Source organism: Gavia stellata, chromosome 2 (assembly GCF_030936135.1).
Source record: "Gavia stellata isolate bGavSte3 chromosome 2, bGavSte3.hap2, whole genome shotgun sequence".
Classification (NCBI taxonomy): domain Eukaryota; kingdom Metazoa; phylum Chordata; class Aves; order Gaviiformes; family Gaviidae; genus Gavia; species Gavia stellata.
Window position 1 is genome coordinate 100,183,279 of NC_082595.1, and position 17,422 is coordinate 100,200,700.

At 38.9% G+C, this 17,422-nt stretch overlaps 1 protein-coding gene across 3 annotated transcripts in view; it reads right to left on the bottom strand.

The window, feature by feature from the left end:
- CYRIA (CYFIP related Rac1 interactor A) overlaps positions 1 to 1,485 on the bottom strand; it is a 40,262-nt gene extending 38,777 nt beyond the window's left edge. For 2 of the 3 annotated variants that reach the window (XM_059829294.1, XM_059829311.1), the window contains exon 1: positions 1,421 to 1,485. The gene's annotated coding sequence lies outside the window, so the exon portion shown is untranslated. The remainder of the gene's footprint in view (positions 1 to 1,420) is intronic. The other variant, XM_059829303.1, reaches the window with a different exon arrangement.
- Positions 1,486 to 17,422: the final 15,937 nt, after the last annotated feature.

Consider the following 17,422-nt stretch of genomic DNA (forward strand, 5'->3'; position numbering starts at 1 on the left):
TCCTTTGTGGCCTTAAATTAATGACACCTTCCAAACTCGTCTGCAGGTGGTTTTATTTCTTTTGAACAGACATCCACATGATTAGCAAACACCTTTACTTTGATAGACTGTCACTGAGATCCCCGGGTTCACTTGGGTACTGCAAGTCTGCTTTGACAGAAAGCCAGTCAGCCTGCTGCCATGTTGGGCTTGTTTTGACCTGCAACGAATTGAAGTTTTTGTGGTCATTTGCCCACAGCATTGCTTGTTGGATGCCTCTCACGGCAGCTGAATTAATGACAGCCTTCACTGTTACTAATGTAGGGTTAGCTTAAAAAGTCCTCTCCATACTCGATGGCTTCCATCTCTCTGAGAAACCACCAGATGAAAGCTACCATCTCGCACAGCCTTACTTCCCACAATAAAGTAAGATATTCCCTTCCAGCTTTTAAGTGTTACACGCTGCAACCGCCCAGCTCAAATGTCATGTCTGCTTCACGCTTCCTAGCAGTCCAGAAAGGGCTGCCAAACAGCAGCGTGTTTGGGTCAGAACCCCCAGAACCGCCATCTGTGACTTGTAGCCTCGGAACTCCGGCACAACGCTGACCACAACTTGGCCGCATGTGAAGTGTGACACTGAGATCTCCCTTCTGTTACCTATAATCTATGCAGTAAACACAAGTAGCCAAATTGGCATGACCTTCGGTATTTCACTATGAGGAAGAAGGCAATCTTCAGTGACAAATACATTTGTAATTACATCTACAGATCAAAACCTTCTAGCTCTTCTCTATCATCTTCTGCTTCCTCCTCAGATATTGAAGTCTGCAGCTGTTCACAATCCCTTTGTAGTCTTCCTTATCTATTAAACCTTTCCTCGGAGCAGAAAGAAGCGAGATGTTTAAAGGCAATACAACAATTTGTTGCTGCAAGTACTGGCACGGATTTCCTTGCGTTGACACCAGTACTTGTTTGAGTCCACGGTGAGCTGATGCAGAGGTCTAAACTGACAGAAAATTAATCCTCCAAGAAGTCTTTGCAATCCCGTAGATTTTCAGCAGCAAATTCCCTGAACCAGCACATCCTGGATGAGTACAGGTGTTGATGCAAGAGAAGGGGCAGGCAGAACTGAACTACCACTTTGAACAGCACAAGCTAAACAAACAACTACATAATCATAAAATTAAATCCCATATGTAGACAGACCATGCAGAGTTGCTGATGCCATTTCCATGCAGAGTTGCTGATGTCATTTCTCTCGGGGAATATAAAAATTTAGGACAACTGAACTGTTATTTAAAATCTCAAATAACATTGGACTCATTCAACAAAGACTTAAACACTCTGTACAACGTGAAGTCCAGAATATTGCACTTTAGCTTTATCACAACTCATGTATAAAAGAAAGAGGGTACTTAACACAAACACTTGGTTATCTTACCTAGAAATGCAGTGGTTCCAATTCACATTCAAAAATCCAAAGAGGTGATGCTAAACATTCAATGTCCGCCTGTCATGAAAAACATTCAAGATTACACTTGGGATCACTGTGCTTTTCCCTCTCTCAATTTTCAGATGAAACTTTCTAGCTTAAAAAGGAAAGACACCAGACTATATCCATGGAAAACTGAAATTATTCTTTTAAAAGTGAAATTTGGAACTTCCAAAAACTTTTAAAAGTAATACCAGTCAAAAATGCTGCCGGGTTGAAATGGTCAGGTACTTAAACTGAGTTTTTATCCCATATAATTCTGCAAAACGGATTCAATTTAATTTGGATTTTATAATGAGCTGTTGCCAAGACTGGTACAGCCAAAGGAAAATAATGTTCACTGGTACCGGTATTCATTAAATTAGGAATTAAAAGAAATAATAATGAAATAATGAAAATGCAAACCCATTTCCAAAATTTTTAGCAATTTATTATAACGGCTACATATATTTAAAACAATATTTACATTGAAAGAGGTCTGGTTAAAGGAGTTCTAAGTTCAGTTCTAAGTTCCAATTTTTTGAAACTACTGAAATAAAGAATATCATTTAAATGCCTAACAGTGATCGTTTCATTCTGCAAATGCTGGGGGGGAAGGCTGAGAGAAAAACAAGGGACCAGGTCCTTTATGAGGATTTTTAGAGCTCTGGGTCCTATGTAGTTTCTTCAACTCTCTAAATAAAAGAACTTATAGCAACGTAAGTTTGCTTCCAGAACAAAGGTGAAGTCAACTTAAGAAAAATAAATCCACTACAGAAAAGCTTGGAAGTGAACTTCCATTTCAACCATAACCTCAGCAATGCTCATGTAACTCTACAAACACTCTTCTTCCCAAATATTCTGGTTCACTATTCTCACAACTACGGAAAAACAGTGGTCAAGTCATCAGGTCCATTAATCAGATGAATTAAGTTTTGGCTTTGAAAAACGCGTGGTTGTATTTCTGGAGCTATATTTATAAAGATAAGACTAAAAATTGGTTCTAATCTAATGATGGATTTTTATTCATTTAATTTCAAAATAATAAGAGTGCTTAATCGCTGCCTAAAGAGGAATTATCTTTTGAAACTCGGGGGTGGTGCAGTACAGATTTTTTTTTTCTTCTAAAAATATGTTCCTTACTGCAAATTATAACAATTCATTATAAAAGCAGATTAAATTAAATCAGAATGTAACACTAATTTCTTAAGTAGAGCACCCACATAGGGAACTAATTAGGAATAGCTCCTCTGTGTAAACAAACCTTTGTACCAATTAGTAGCTGGTCAAGTCAGGGAACTCCCTTTCTCTAGGGGAAAAAGTCTGTTTTCAGCATTGCTTTATTTTGCTGCCGGCTGCAAATTCTCTTCAGTTCTGTAGCAACAGAGGGTGTTTAGAACTTATATTTCAGAGACTTTGATGGGAACCTGATCAAGATTTGGAAAAAAAAAAGAAAATGGCAGTAGAATGCCTAAAAAAAAATAAATAAAATAATTCACAGAATTAGGACTTCAAAAGGGATGAGAACAAATCCCGTCCTCTGCCTAGGCCAATTCTGTCCCAAGGGTTTACATAGACCAGAACAATAACAATGAAATGATTCAAAATAAACAGTGGAGTAAATGAAAAAAGTACATGGGAAGAAGAATTCTCAGTTGTTGTTCTATAATAAGAAAAGTAAACAAATAAAAACATCAAGGCGAGAATATTATGCCCAGATAGCATTTTCAAAGCATCATTTAGGTGTAACAGTAAAACTACATAACACGATGCCATTCAAGGGAGGCTGAGTATTCATTTATCATTTATGACCTTCAAATCTGCTAGGCAGCTGTTCTATGCAAGACAGAAAGTACCGGAGTCGACTCTTACCTTGTTGAAGACGATCCAGAGCCTTTCCAATAATTAGATAGAGGCTGCAATCTGTGGATTTCAAAATTTGTTTAAAAAAATTGTTAGCAATTAAAACAGTTTCATTAATAAGTAAAAATCAGAAAAGTTACTTAAATGCCTTCAAAACATAGTAATTTCCCTTTTTTTTTTTTTTTTTTTAAGCAATGAGTACAGCTGCAAGGTATCTTCTACTGTGTGTTATGCCCAGAGCAAAAGGTCAATTAATCCCATAGTACAACACATCAGGATAGTGAACTACCGTTATCATGTTTAGGGCACTTAGTTAACTTCGGAGAGTGATGTAGCTTACGTGGGAAAGAAGCCGGGAAGGAGGCATCAGAGAAGGGGTGAAGCAGGAACACCTTGGGACAGGGAAAGGACTGGAAGCACCTCACAGAACCCAGAAAACCACCGTTTCCTGCGGAGCGGTGATGTAGTAAGAGACAACTTCTGACCCTCCTGCCCTACTGGGTTGCAAAACCCAGCACTAGATACCATTGTTTTCTACAGCGTTTACTGGTTGAAGGTATATGAAAACATGACCCCTTCCCTCTTGACCCAACAACAACAAAAATGACAAGTCTGAAGGACTCAGTAACACCAGCACTAATTAAATGAGCATCCATGAGAAAGTTTCTAAGAGGGTATCCCACTTACTGGACCACGTTAACTCCCAAGCTACTAAGTGTTTAGGTGTTTTCCAAGCTTCATGTAATTAAGGTTAACTGGAAAGGGTGGTTAAGCAACAAATGCAGCAAGATTCATGTTAATCAGAAACCAAAGCAGATTCACTAGCAGGAATGAGAGAAAGTGAAGGTGGTAGAACAGAATGGATGAAAAAGATGAACAGGGATCACAGGCGGGAAAAGGAGACTGGAAAGAACAGAAACGGGAACAGTGCAGGTAAAGAAAGAGGACTGTGAAATTTAGATGATCATCAGAAATAAAAAAGGTGGAATTTAGCTTTCAAAGGGCAAGTCTAGCACAGACTATGCTTTCATAACATGAGCTGGCTTTGGAGGAATGTCACGACACAAAAAGACACCCTCAGTCAGTCTGAGAAAGGGGAGGAAAGTATTTGTTAGCTAAACACCTTAAATTAATTAATCAATTAGAAGTCTCATACCAAAGCAGGTACCTGCAGAACTGTATCTATGTGAGCCATGATTTGATCCATTTATTTGATCCACTCCAGAATGAGTTCATCGATATGAAAAGATCAGAAGTTTTTAGTCACTGAAGCCACAGGCAACACAATTCAATTGAATTCAGGACCCATTATCACAAGAAAGAAAATGGAAGTAAAAAGACCTTAGTAAGGCAACCAAGGTACTAAATTTCCACTTCTTTCTGGAAGTATTAAATGGAAATATGACTACAAAGATCATCACTTCAGAATGAACAACTACTACATTCCCTTCAAATGCACAGGACATACCTCACCAAACTCTACAGAAGTATTTGAACAGAAATGTTTTTCAGGGAAATTAATTAATTCTAGAACAAGACTTACTAATTTAATTATGGTAAAAAACATGCCAGAAACCTTTAAACCAATTGCAAGCAGGACAGAAAAAAATCCAGGCTAAAACTCTGCGGAATAAAAACAAAAGATTGCTATAAGAAATGAAATAGCACTAAAGTTGTGAAGTAGATGCAAGAACAGAAGATGAAATGTATTTGATAGAAACTTTAGAATTTGTATATTGCAAAACAAAACAATTGGATTGTTTTAAAAAACTATATTCATCAGAGCACATAAGCCTAGTGAGGCTAATTAAAAATGTTGAGATCTAACATAGACCAAAAGAAAGGTAAGTGAGAATTTTCTTGAATTATATTCATAATTTCCATATTTATATGTTAGACTAGTTTGTTCTGTTACATAACTTGGCTTATTTGGAGAAAATTAACACTGCTGGCAACAATAAGCTCTCACATAACAGGTGCAAAATATACTCACAAAAAGCTTACAGGCTGTGGCTGGGAAGTAGACTATAACACAGTTACTCCAGAAGTCGAAACACATTTTCATACAGAAATACTAAATTTTGGAAACAAAAACCCAGCAACTATCAATGAGTATCTCCTACTCAGTTGAATCAAGAAATTACAAAAACTTTGCAACTTATACAGAATAGCTATCCTGAGCACAACTTAAGTGGTAGCGAGCACTGAATTAAATTTTTAACAAAATACACATTACATTCTGGAAGTCTGCTTTTTAACCTTTTTTAAAACTTATCACATATATCCAAATTTATTTCAGTCTAAAATAGAATCAAACTAAACCAATCTCAAATGGGATGTAAAAACAACATCAACCCAATTTGTAGAGCTAAGGGGTATTTGTATGACAAAGGGGTATGAAATAGGCATTAAGAAAGGACTACAAACAGATGCCAGGAAGCACTTCTTGTTCCGCAAGCAATAACTGCGTGGAACAAGCTGCAAGGCAAGTTCATTGAGGTAAGACATTTGGACTGAGAGAGATGCTGTTGAGTGGGAAAGCAAGTGCCATGGGAGAGAAAGAAGATAAACTACTCTGACTGGAAGAGCTTCATATTTCCAGTTTTGGATCTTTAAACCAGTATATTCCTTAAAAAGTGGAAATAAACAATCCAAGATTGCTATCAGAGTCTTCCATAGGAAAGCTGGGGGGAATCAAGAGGGACAACACTTTAACAAGCTTATAAAATAATTAAATATCAAGATACTCCTTACAACATTCTGACCTAAACACGGCGTGAAGAAACTTGTTTGTAAGCAACTGCTCTTCTCTTCAGGAGAATTCACGAGTCAGGAAGAAAGGAAAGTGATCATTTCTTAAAAACCAGCATGATAAAACTGGCCAGAAACAAACAGACACTCTGGAAACCTTAGCAAAAACCTTAATGCTGCTTTAAGGGAAGGATGTCAACAAGGACACAATCTATCACATATTAATGCAGAAGAGAAAATTCTCTTTTACTGTTTTGGTAACATCCAGTAAGTCAATTTATCCCTAGTTAAAATGCATTTATACAACACAGAAGTCAGTTCCACACCCTTAGCGTAGTAGTCTGGGGGACCTGCTGGGAGTAAAGCTTATTATCCACTCAGGGATTTGAGCAGCCGTAGTCCACAACCAATTTGACTTAAGGCAAAACACAGCTGCTACTTTGAAAGTTTCCTGCTGTGTAAGAAATAATTAAGGCTGTATGATCAGTATTCAACAAAACATAATTAGCGAAGATGCGAAATTAATTCTACTTGCAAATAAAGAGTTAAGTGAAGTTGCATTACAGAATGGACTGCATAATGTTGCAGTTCAAAGGCAAAACAGAAGAGTTAAATAAGATGAAGTGTGCAGAGGCCAGACTCTGAATCCTAACTATGCAACTGCAATATTATTTCATGTTTTAGAAGTTCCTTACTCAAAAAGTAGGTGGTGTATGTTCCAAAATGAAGTTACAAATCTATATTTTGATTTAAGATACAGGGGAAAAAAAAAAAAAGAGCAGCAGCAGAACACATTTATCAATGTATGTACCGAAAAAGCACAGGCTTGTTAAAGCTTTTACTACCAAGCTGTTACTATTTAAATATTATGCAGAAAGATGCAAGAGACATCGATGGTAATACAGGTAATTCAGGGCAGTTCATCCTTAGAGCATTCTGACCCCAGTTTTGATTCTCTCCCCATGCAACCCTCAAACCACAAATCGCACCAGGAATTCCTGGCCCAGGAATAGCACTTGGCCCATCACTGTCCGTGGGGGGACCGGGAGCTCGGTTTCTGATTGCTGGACCACTTCCAGGTGGAGGGATATGTGGCCAGTTCACCAGGCAGCCTACGCCATCCCAACAGCTATTCCTCATCTCCTACAGAATAGAGGTGGTGAGACAGATGGAAGCACTCCATGGACTAGAATAAACCCCTAAGTTGCCTGTTGGACCAGACTCTGTTAAGTCATTAGGATGCTAACAGCTTTAACACTGCTAAAAAACCAAAAACCAAAACACAATCCCCCCCGTACAGTTTTTGCTAAGTGTAAAGTTAGACTTGCACCTCCTTGACAGGAGGCAATTAGACAATTAGAAGAGGGCTGAAACATCTGCTTGAGACAGGGATTCCCCAGGGAAAAGCTAAAGATCGTGCCAACTCAGGTTTGCGCTAGAAGGTTGCTACTGCTCCTTTAGTTAACAGAAAGCAAAACTTAGGACAGGGATACATTTTACACTACTGCCAGGATATACATCCTCTGGTTGAGGACACTGTGGATACCATCTGCTTTCATTTAATGTATTCATTTTGATTTAAACTGCCAGGCTGTACTTCTTAATAAATGGTGTGTGGGTTTTTGATTTTTTTTTTATTTTTAACTAGCACTTTTAAAATGGCTAATTACACCTGTGTATTCCCTGGGGGTTTTCTTATAAAAGTAACATGAAGCACAATTATTCTACGATTTTAAGTGGCTCTGGATTATTCTTCCAGCTTTCCAGACACAGGTTCTCAGTTTCAGATTTGATAGAATTTTTTCTCCTACCCTTCTAAGCACACAGAGACAATCCTGCTGTTGCCTTTCCAAAGAAGCTGCTGAAACCCAGGTTTCTGGAAAGCAGGATCTGCAGCCACATATACGTTAGAAAATAAAACAGACCAGGGCACATAGCCACGCTCTGGGCTTGGAACCAGCGAGCATGGTACAGCTCGTGGTTGTACAACTAAAATCTTATCCCTCCAAAATAGCCCGGCCAGATCCAAACAGCCTTTTGGAAATGGTCCACCGTCTCTCCTAACCCCAGAACTATGCTTAGGCATTATCTGGGAGAGTGTTAGTTGGCACAGGGCAAAACTGTGTCACGAACAGTACTAAAAATGTAACAGTACAGACACATGCCATACCCATTCCTTATTTAGTTCCTATGATGAACATGCATCACGATTACAGTACCCAGTTGCTTCTGGAGAACATCATTTTTAGAAGTTAATTCCATAAGTAGCCAATGCATTTCAGAATTAACAGGTCACCTTTTCAAGGCATTATAGCTTCTGGCTTTAATATCACATCCTCACCTAGGTGGTTGTTGCTTTCAAATCATGAGAACAGAACCAAATTAACGTGTAACAGTTGAGCATTTGCATTTCTACATGTATTATATGCAGCACATGTGAAAATTTGCACTCTCTAGGTTTTGAACTTTTTTAATGTGTTCAAACAGACTGAAGATGAGCATCTGACTTCTTCATTTTAGCAAGACTGGATTGCTGCCAGTAGAATATTAGTCCAGACTGTCAGCTGGTATAAAGCGGGCATAGCTCTACTGACAGCATCCCAATGCACAGCAGCTGAGACTACTTCTCCAAACTTTACCCACATCGGGGTGGTGGGCAAGGAAGAAATTTAAACACTTGACAAGATTAGTGTTTCAAGAACAAATTTGCTGGCTTTTTTCAATAATTCACAAACTTATCTATGTCTTCACAAATTTGTTTCTTTCTTCTAAATCAGAAATCCCAACTTACTTAAAAAAATAATCATGCAAACCTGAATCAAAAACATTTACCCTTAATTTGCACAAAAAGAAACACAACCAACAAATCGTTGTAAACACAAGAGGCATATAAAAATTTTCCAAAGGAAAACACAACTACCCTGGTGCAAACTAGATCTAAGTATTATAATTAACAAGAATTACTGTGTTTAAAACTTGTTATGAAGTATCACAGGGTAATGAAAAATTATACTGCCAGTACAAAAACATACATCCCTTTCAGAACCGCCTACCTACTACAGGCTTCTCCATTCCCAACTCTGCTTACCTTGAAGTAGTCTTAAAAAAGTAATGGTATTGACAAAACTGCATATTATGCTGTAAAACCTTGACCAATCATTTATAGCTGTTGGAATACTGGCTGCTAATCTGATCCAGTGAGTCCATCTAATAGTCCATCTAATAATCATCTGCTCCGACCTAATAGTCCCAGATGATGAACTCCCACACCCCCAGTTACCTGGGAATACTTTAATCACAGTCCCTTGAACTATAGGTACAATTTCTGTCTTTCAAAAAGATGAAAAGATGCCACATCTACCCCAACAGTGACATCAACACTCGCCTAAAGATCGTCACTTCAATTAACTAGAAAACGCACTGTCAGATCTGCCAAGAAAAACAACCAAAACCTACAGCACAACAAAAACCCTCCCACATAAGCGAAGTAACAAATTTATTAAATCCCACTGATGATAACCCTGCCGCATGAGACAGACATCTGCTTCTCACAGATCTTGGCCTACATCCTATTCTGATGTGGAAAAAAAAAAAAATAATAAAGCAGCTTGAAAGAAAATGTGACTTTAGATCCAGAATTAGTATGGTCTTTTTGCTCTGTTCCCAGGATACCTATGGTGACAGTAGAAAAGGATGACGCTAGGAAATGACTGCTCCTTACCAAGATCTTCATTTTTTCCAGCTCCCTTTGGACTCCTTGACAAAATGTTTTGTTTCATAAGAAAGTAAATGTTTGGGTCAAAGATCTTCACTTTTCACAGCTGTTAAAGAAAAAAGTCTGGTTTCCACAGGTAGATCCATTCTGCCATGATTTCTAAAACATCTTGTGTTGGGCTGAGCAAGAAGAGAGACAGTTAATTTGCACGTCTCCGTGTCAAATTGTTTCACAGTACCAGCAAGTAAAAGGAACGTACAAGGCTGACTAAAGCCAAGCTGATCAACACTATGAATCATTGACTCAGAGATGGTTTTACACGCACATGGAGGGCATCAGCATGTAACACAGTTGAAGCTGACAGTTCAAGAGCATCCTGCGCAATTCTGATGCTGAATCAGGAACCAGTGAAACACCACCTAGTAACCCATGGCAGAAGCTGGGTGAAACTTTTTTACAGCTGTTAATTGCCTTTGCTCTATGGAGAAAATGTGACCCCCGTCAGTGGGAGGGCTATGCTTTTTGTCAGACTATGTCAAAGGAAGTCAGGCGACTCTTGCTTTACTGTACACTGAAAGTTACTCTAAGACTGCAGAGCAAGTGGGCACAAGGACTTCTCCAGTCATGGAGAGGCACCAAGATCTCCAGATCTGCTTTCTGGGCAAGTCTTCAGAGAATCGCCTGAATAGTCTGTTTTCTGGAAAACTGGAGATGAAACTTTTTAACAGTGCAAAATTAAGCAATAAACTTAGGCATGCCTACCTACAGTCACTGGCACAAGATTGGAGAACACCACCCACAGTCATTCTTTAAGCACCAGCAGGAAAGCGTCTGCAGGTTTGGAGGACAGCCTAATCCCCGAGAACTGGGATTTTTATCTTCTTTCCAAACTCATTTATATCCAAATTCCCTTCAGAATCTCTCATCCATACAGAAAAAAAAAAAAAAAGACATTATTAGAAGAATGAAATGTTTTACTTCAATGTCAGCTGAAGGAAACACTACCGCATACGCTGCTAGTAATATTAAACACAGAAAGCAGAATGTCTCATACCGTGTACAAGAGACAAAGCTACCTGAATAACCTCCCCCCAATCCTCATCTCGTGATTCTCTCTGAAGCGAGTCATATGGAGCACTTTTCTCCTTTTATGGGCAAAAAAAAAGGAGAAAGGAAGTCAGCCCCCGGAGCAGGACTGCATTGCCACATGAATCGAGAAACTGAGAGCTGTACTACTACTCGCTCATCCCTACCTCAGTGCATTAAGAATATATACCCTGAGAGAGGGATACCATGAACCGACTGCCATTTACTTAATGCATGTATAATTACATGTCACCAAGTGTTTCACGCTGAACTCGTCACTAGAGAATGTATTAAAAACTAAAGGATAAAGGGCATGTAATGTATTTGCATTTGCTTATCTACCATCTCCTTTCTTTGTGTGAATGTCCTGTTGATAGCATGAGAACCTCTTCTTTGGGAAACAGCTGTAGTGGTAGTATGACTCAGAGCAGCAATTAAAATTACAGTGCTTTCTGCCACATATTTCCATACGCGTCCCACACCACCCTGGTGCCCACACCCAGCTCAGTCCACCTTCCTTTTGCTCAGCAGCTCTACAGGATGGAATCAGGGAAAGTTACTCATGATCTGACTTATCAAATTTGGGTTTTTTGAAAGAGCTGCGGAAATTTTATTAGCTCAACACTAGGGAAAGGTAAATGACAAACAGACTTCCCTATGTATCAGGCAAAAAAGGAATAAAAGCCTTGCTGTTCTTTTATCAATAGAAAGAAATAAATCATTGTTTCTCCCTCGATAACTGATATTAGAGTTAAAAGCTTAAGTCATGATGGCTCCTACCCATAAATAGCTAAAGAATTGAGAAATTCTAAGGAAACCCATTTCCTCTTCATGCACAGGTGATGGGATCAAGAATTTGTAAGAACTCCCATCTCCTGCCCAAGCACGGGGAACAGGGTGCACCAGCCAGACCACCCTCGTGTACCCGCAGGACACCTGCACCCATCTTCCGTGGAGTCAGGAAACGTATTTGTCAGCCTTACAGGTACCACCTTGCTTTCCCTCAGCTGTTTATGTGCAATCATTCCGAGTTTTATTTGAATATTGCAACTTCATATTTGACTGCTTGCTTTGGGAGTGATTCTGAAAGCAACCGAATTCAATTCCATGAGTTATGCTTACAGACCACACATCAAAGTTAAAATACAGATAAGCATTTCCAGGGTCAGAGTCTCTGTCCTTAAAACTTTTTTTTTTTTTTTTTTTTTTAATGAAGGAAACAGTCTCCCTGGTTATCAGGTCAGATCAGATGGCCAAAACAGCAGAGTTCAGTAAGGAGTTTAAAATAATCTTATTTTTTGAAGTCTAACATTGCTCTTACACAGCAAATGGAATTTGTTAAATATATGTATATATGTATTTGTTATTGTTCAAGATTACCATTTGCTCCTCAGAAGCTTTAAAGTGTTACCAGTATGTATTTAATTCTCTTTTGACAAAATGTTATTTCAGTATAAACATGGACTATTTCTTTAAAAAGTAGTATTTTAACCTGTAGGTGTCCCTTTGCCTTATGAATATATTAGAAGACACTGAATAACAGCAACCACAAAAGTACAAACACTTTATTACGATTGTGGTGACTCAGACTGCCAGGATTTGGCAGCCCACAGTGTTCCTCAGCAGCAGAACAAAAGGGGATTTTTTTTGGCAGATTTACTTTTAGTTCAGTGAAGGACAACATGATACTGTTTGTGCCATAATGAATCAAAACCTCAGTAAAACAAAGGCATAAGTAGTCAGACCCCAATCATTTTTTGTCTCACAGTATAAAAATGAACAAGCAGATTATCTATATTTGAAGGCCTCTAATATGTGTGCTCTCTCCCTGCCTTTTGGGAAAAAAATAAAATAAATAAAAGTAGTAAGATTATCTAGTTGCAGAAATACGAATCAGTTCTACAGGCAACACATTCCCAGAGTACTTCAAGATCAGGAAATATTTTCTATTTTCCTCTTGAATATAAGAGATGTTGTTACAAAATAGTAAGTGGATTTTTAACACCGCCTCTAATTAAAAACATAAACCCCGTAGATCTATGTATCACATTCTAACAAAATCTCTCAAGTATTCAGAGCATGAAACACATTGCGAGATAGACTCATTTTCCAGCATCCCCATCATGATCTCATTTGGAACGGCAAACCGTCCCTGCAGTAATTGGTATTACAGAGCTCCGCGGCAGCACAGCCTTGTGAGAGGGTGAGGGAAGTATTCCAGTCCTACAGTGCATTTATGCTTTAATAATACAAACATAGGAAAAACGGCTACAGAATACCAGCTCCCATTTCCTCTGCCGCCATCAATTATTAGGGAGATGATTACAGACTTATTTCCAGAAGCTTCCAAAGATGCCTACATCCGTCATGAAATCTTTATCCGAAGAAGTTACCAACAGTCTACACATGATCCTTGAAGCAAAACACTGTGCAATTACAAAGCAATACAGTACAAGGAGTCAGACGGTGTATATGTGGGTGGGAGAAAGCATAACTGAGACAAAATTAGACTGTTCCTGGAAATAAAACATAACAAATTTAACAATCTAGCCTTCTAAAATCTAAACAGGTTTGAACAACTCTGAGGAGTATTATTATAAAATTTTCCCCTCACCAATGCCTCCCTCCCCTGATTTCCACAGCATTAAATGAATCCCCTCCGAAAAATTAGGACCAGCAAATCATCTGTACCAAATAAATACCACTGCACATCTCTCATGGAGGCTATTTAAACACAGTTCTGGAATCAATTTACTGGAGATCAGATCATATGGATCAGTTACCAGAGTGAATTTTCCTTATTCTCCAAAACCAATTCAGCTCCGTAAGTGGCACCATCACTCAGCATTTCTGTACCAGCTAACAACTGACAGTAACGAATTTTTGCCCCACAGCTCCACACCGCTATTAATATGCATGAGAGAAACCAGAAGACGAACTTTCTCCCCCCCTTTCCCAGAAAGCCATTAACTCAAGCTAACCTCCCAGACTTAATCTGGGGCAGCTGCAAAATGACAATTATGATGATCAGGCTAGGTACCAAACACACTTGCAACAAAGAAAATAAAACAGAAAGCAGGTTTTCTTTGAAATGTCTTTGAAAAACAAGAAAACAATGCCTTCCTCCCGCTTCTCAGCCTAACCACAATTCAGTCTAGACAACAATAGTCTTAGGACACTACTGGGCTCAGTTCAGTTGCAGAGGCACATAGCACCAAGCTGTCTTAAAATATCCCACCTTCCCAGTAGGCGCTGCTCCAAGCAGGACATGGGTCTTCTGGCCATCCTGCATCTGCTAGCCAAGCGTGGCTGCAGTGGATGTCATAAAACATCTCAGCAAAGATGAGATGCCTATGCTGGATAACTGAATCAAACCAGGCTCAAATTGTGTTCTAACCCCAAAATAAATACTTACTTCTGAAGGGAACCTCAGTCTTGCCAAATTCTGGCCTTCACCCCCCCAAAATCTACACTTTTCTTAGATTTACTAGCCCGTATGAGAAAAGAAGCACAAAATGGACTCACAGGAGAATTCTGAACATGGCTGCAATAAATTTGGGTATATAACAGAAACTGAAATAACTGGGATAGTAAGCAGGAAGCCATCTAACCTAATAGGAAACAAAGTTGTGAAGGCTGTACCTTAAATGCCACCTATCCTGGAAGCTCAAGAGGTACCTGTGTTATTAAAAAGGGCTGTAAAACCTTCAGGCCTCCCCAGGAGCAAGATAGAAAGTCATCCCTTTCACAAGCTGATGAGGAAAGGAGTCTTGCAATTTTGAAGTTTCGGCTGAGAAGGCAGGAGCATGCCCCCAAGAACCATCGAGCAACTTAAGAGCATCAGGAAAGCAACCACAGAGGAAGTAAAAGCGGGCGGTAGGCTCGTTCCAGGCGAAGAGGCTGGCTCACAACCACATCTCTGCATGCCAGGGTAGTGCCCTAACCCACAGACTCCAGTATGTCCTAGACTATTCCTGCAGAAGCTATGAAATGAAAAAAATTTACTGGATGAAAGAATGAAACACCCATAGAAACCAGACTTCCCTCAACTCAGCTGAATGCCTGGATCACAGGGCAGGAGTCACTCTCCCTCTGGCCTAACTAATTCTTTCAAAGTAACACAGTTGCAGGTGAAATGAAGACAGCTTATGACATGCTGCTTGTTGCACTCTCCTGGGAAGAGGGAGGTGTGAGCTTAAGTTACTTGAAGCTGAAAATGGGAGAGGGAGTCAAGCTTCACACTTCATGGGTAAGGGATGTAACTAATTCACTGTCGAATATAAGAAGAACGAGAGATAAACATCATTGCAAATGGTTCTTCCTTGAGTCCGAGTAAATAGCTTACACTTACTTATTTCTTAGCAAAACAAGCTTTTCAAATCCTGAGGGAACATTCCCATCTCCAGATGCCAAAGGCAGTTAGGCAGGAGAGAGATGCCACTCTCCAGAATGGTCACGGTGGTAAGAGCTCTGGATGGATGCAGAAATGAAGCTCTGTGCATCTGATTTTCTTTACAGTAAAAAATAGAGACAATGGAGTGCTTTCAGACATGAGTTTTAAGAACATCGACCTTAGCTTTGAGGCATCTAGTTGTAAAATAGGACACTCAAATAATTTATGAATTCAGGCTGTAATTCAGCAAGGAGAAGGACTTCCCCCCCCATCCCATAAATTATATATAAAAACAGCTTCTAACAGCTACTTAAATTTTAAGTTAGGCCTGTGTGTATCAGAGAGCTGTAAGAGAGTACAGAATGGCTGTCATCTAAAATGTCAGTGTAAGTCTACACATCCCCTTAAAAACACCAAACTACCTCCACAATATTACTAAATTGTGCAAACTCCAATGCCCAGATATGACTCAGTCATCCAGAGCTCACCACAGCCAAACAGGGGACCAAACTCAAGATCCCAGTATGCTCCATGCCATATTCTAGACATAACAACTCCCATGCCATATTGATGCTCTTCAACAGGTCTGAGGGACGTACATTCATGAATCACATTTACTAACTTAAGACTTCAACCAGACCAAACTAGCACTTGTGATAGGCACACATAACACCACAAGTTGCACTGCTACTGGAACCTTCAAAATGAACTTTTCACATTTTACAAACTTCACAAATTCCTTACACAGACTTACTCAAAAATAAGCCTCGGACTTAGGCATCAGCTTCACCTTTTGCACCACCATTCATGCAAACCATGATGTTAAAAGTCAATCTGTACATTGCCGCTAAGAACAGCCCTACACAAGTATTATCACAGACAGGAAAAAAAGGATAAAATGTACAAAGAAGTCCCACAGAGCACTGGTTACGTAGTCTGTTGACAAGTTCATAAATTAGACAAGAATACTTCAGCCATTAGCATGCAGAAGTAGCCATTCCTGAATAAAGGTAAGACTGATACTTAAGTAAACATGAAGATACCAACCATGAGATTATTTCTAAACATTTCATATCCACAATAACAAATAAAATCTTTCAAGTGCTTGTTTGTCCATGCTGCACTAGGTCATATCTGTCCTAAAAGATCTATTACTGTTATTATTTCTGTAGAAGCAACTATGGCTTCCAGTTTAAATCGAGAACTTGTATCAAGCAGTATATAAAGACAGAAAATAAGACACATTTTTCATTTTAATTGGAAGTGTGAATTGGAATTCTGTGAAAGTAGAAGAATGGTAAATTCAGTACTTCACAAGAATTAGGACGCGTACATCTCACATCATTCACATCGTGGTCATCATCATTCACACGAGTGCATAGCAGCTTCTATTACAATTTTAATTTAAACAACAAAATTCAAATTTATGACTGCATTTTTTGCAACTCTCAAGCTGCCCCATATATTAAATATTTTAATTCATGCCTCTCAAACTGTTTTCTCTGATTTAATGTTACTGTTTTGCATGCCTAGATAACATGAGTAGAAAGCACTGCTAAAAGAATGATTGATAATACTGAAACAGATCCAAATACATACTGAATTCAGCATGGAAGAAACACTAAGAGGTTTTGGCTCCTTTAAATCGACATATATTATTAGTATGCATATTCCCCTTTCCACTGATGCTATAGGTCACATGGACATGCTCAGTTTGTCTCCAGGGATTTAATAGGAGACCTAATGATGTCTGGATCGCATATGGGTTTCGGATATAGAACAATATTTTTCTGTTTTGTATAAAATGTGAACTGAATGATCAAGTTCATGTGCTACTGCATGCATTGTGCACCTAGTGCTAAAGAATGCTAGGGATTCTACAAAACTCTTTTACAGTTTCTCTAACAACTCTAATTGAAAGGGTATTTGGAAATACATGTAAGTATGATCGATTAAAGAGGTCTTACTTACTTATAGTATCTGTACATCTGTAAAATATGATTTCTGTTAAAGTATGGGAATTGTTATTCATCCAAAAAACATCTAGTATTTTTGACACAGATTTTAAGCTCTCATTTTGTATAACACGTAACGTGGAAATCTGCAACATACTGCACGTGCAAATCCTCAGTGTCTTTGTGAGACTACCATACTGCTGAGGACA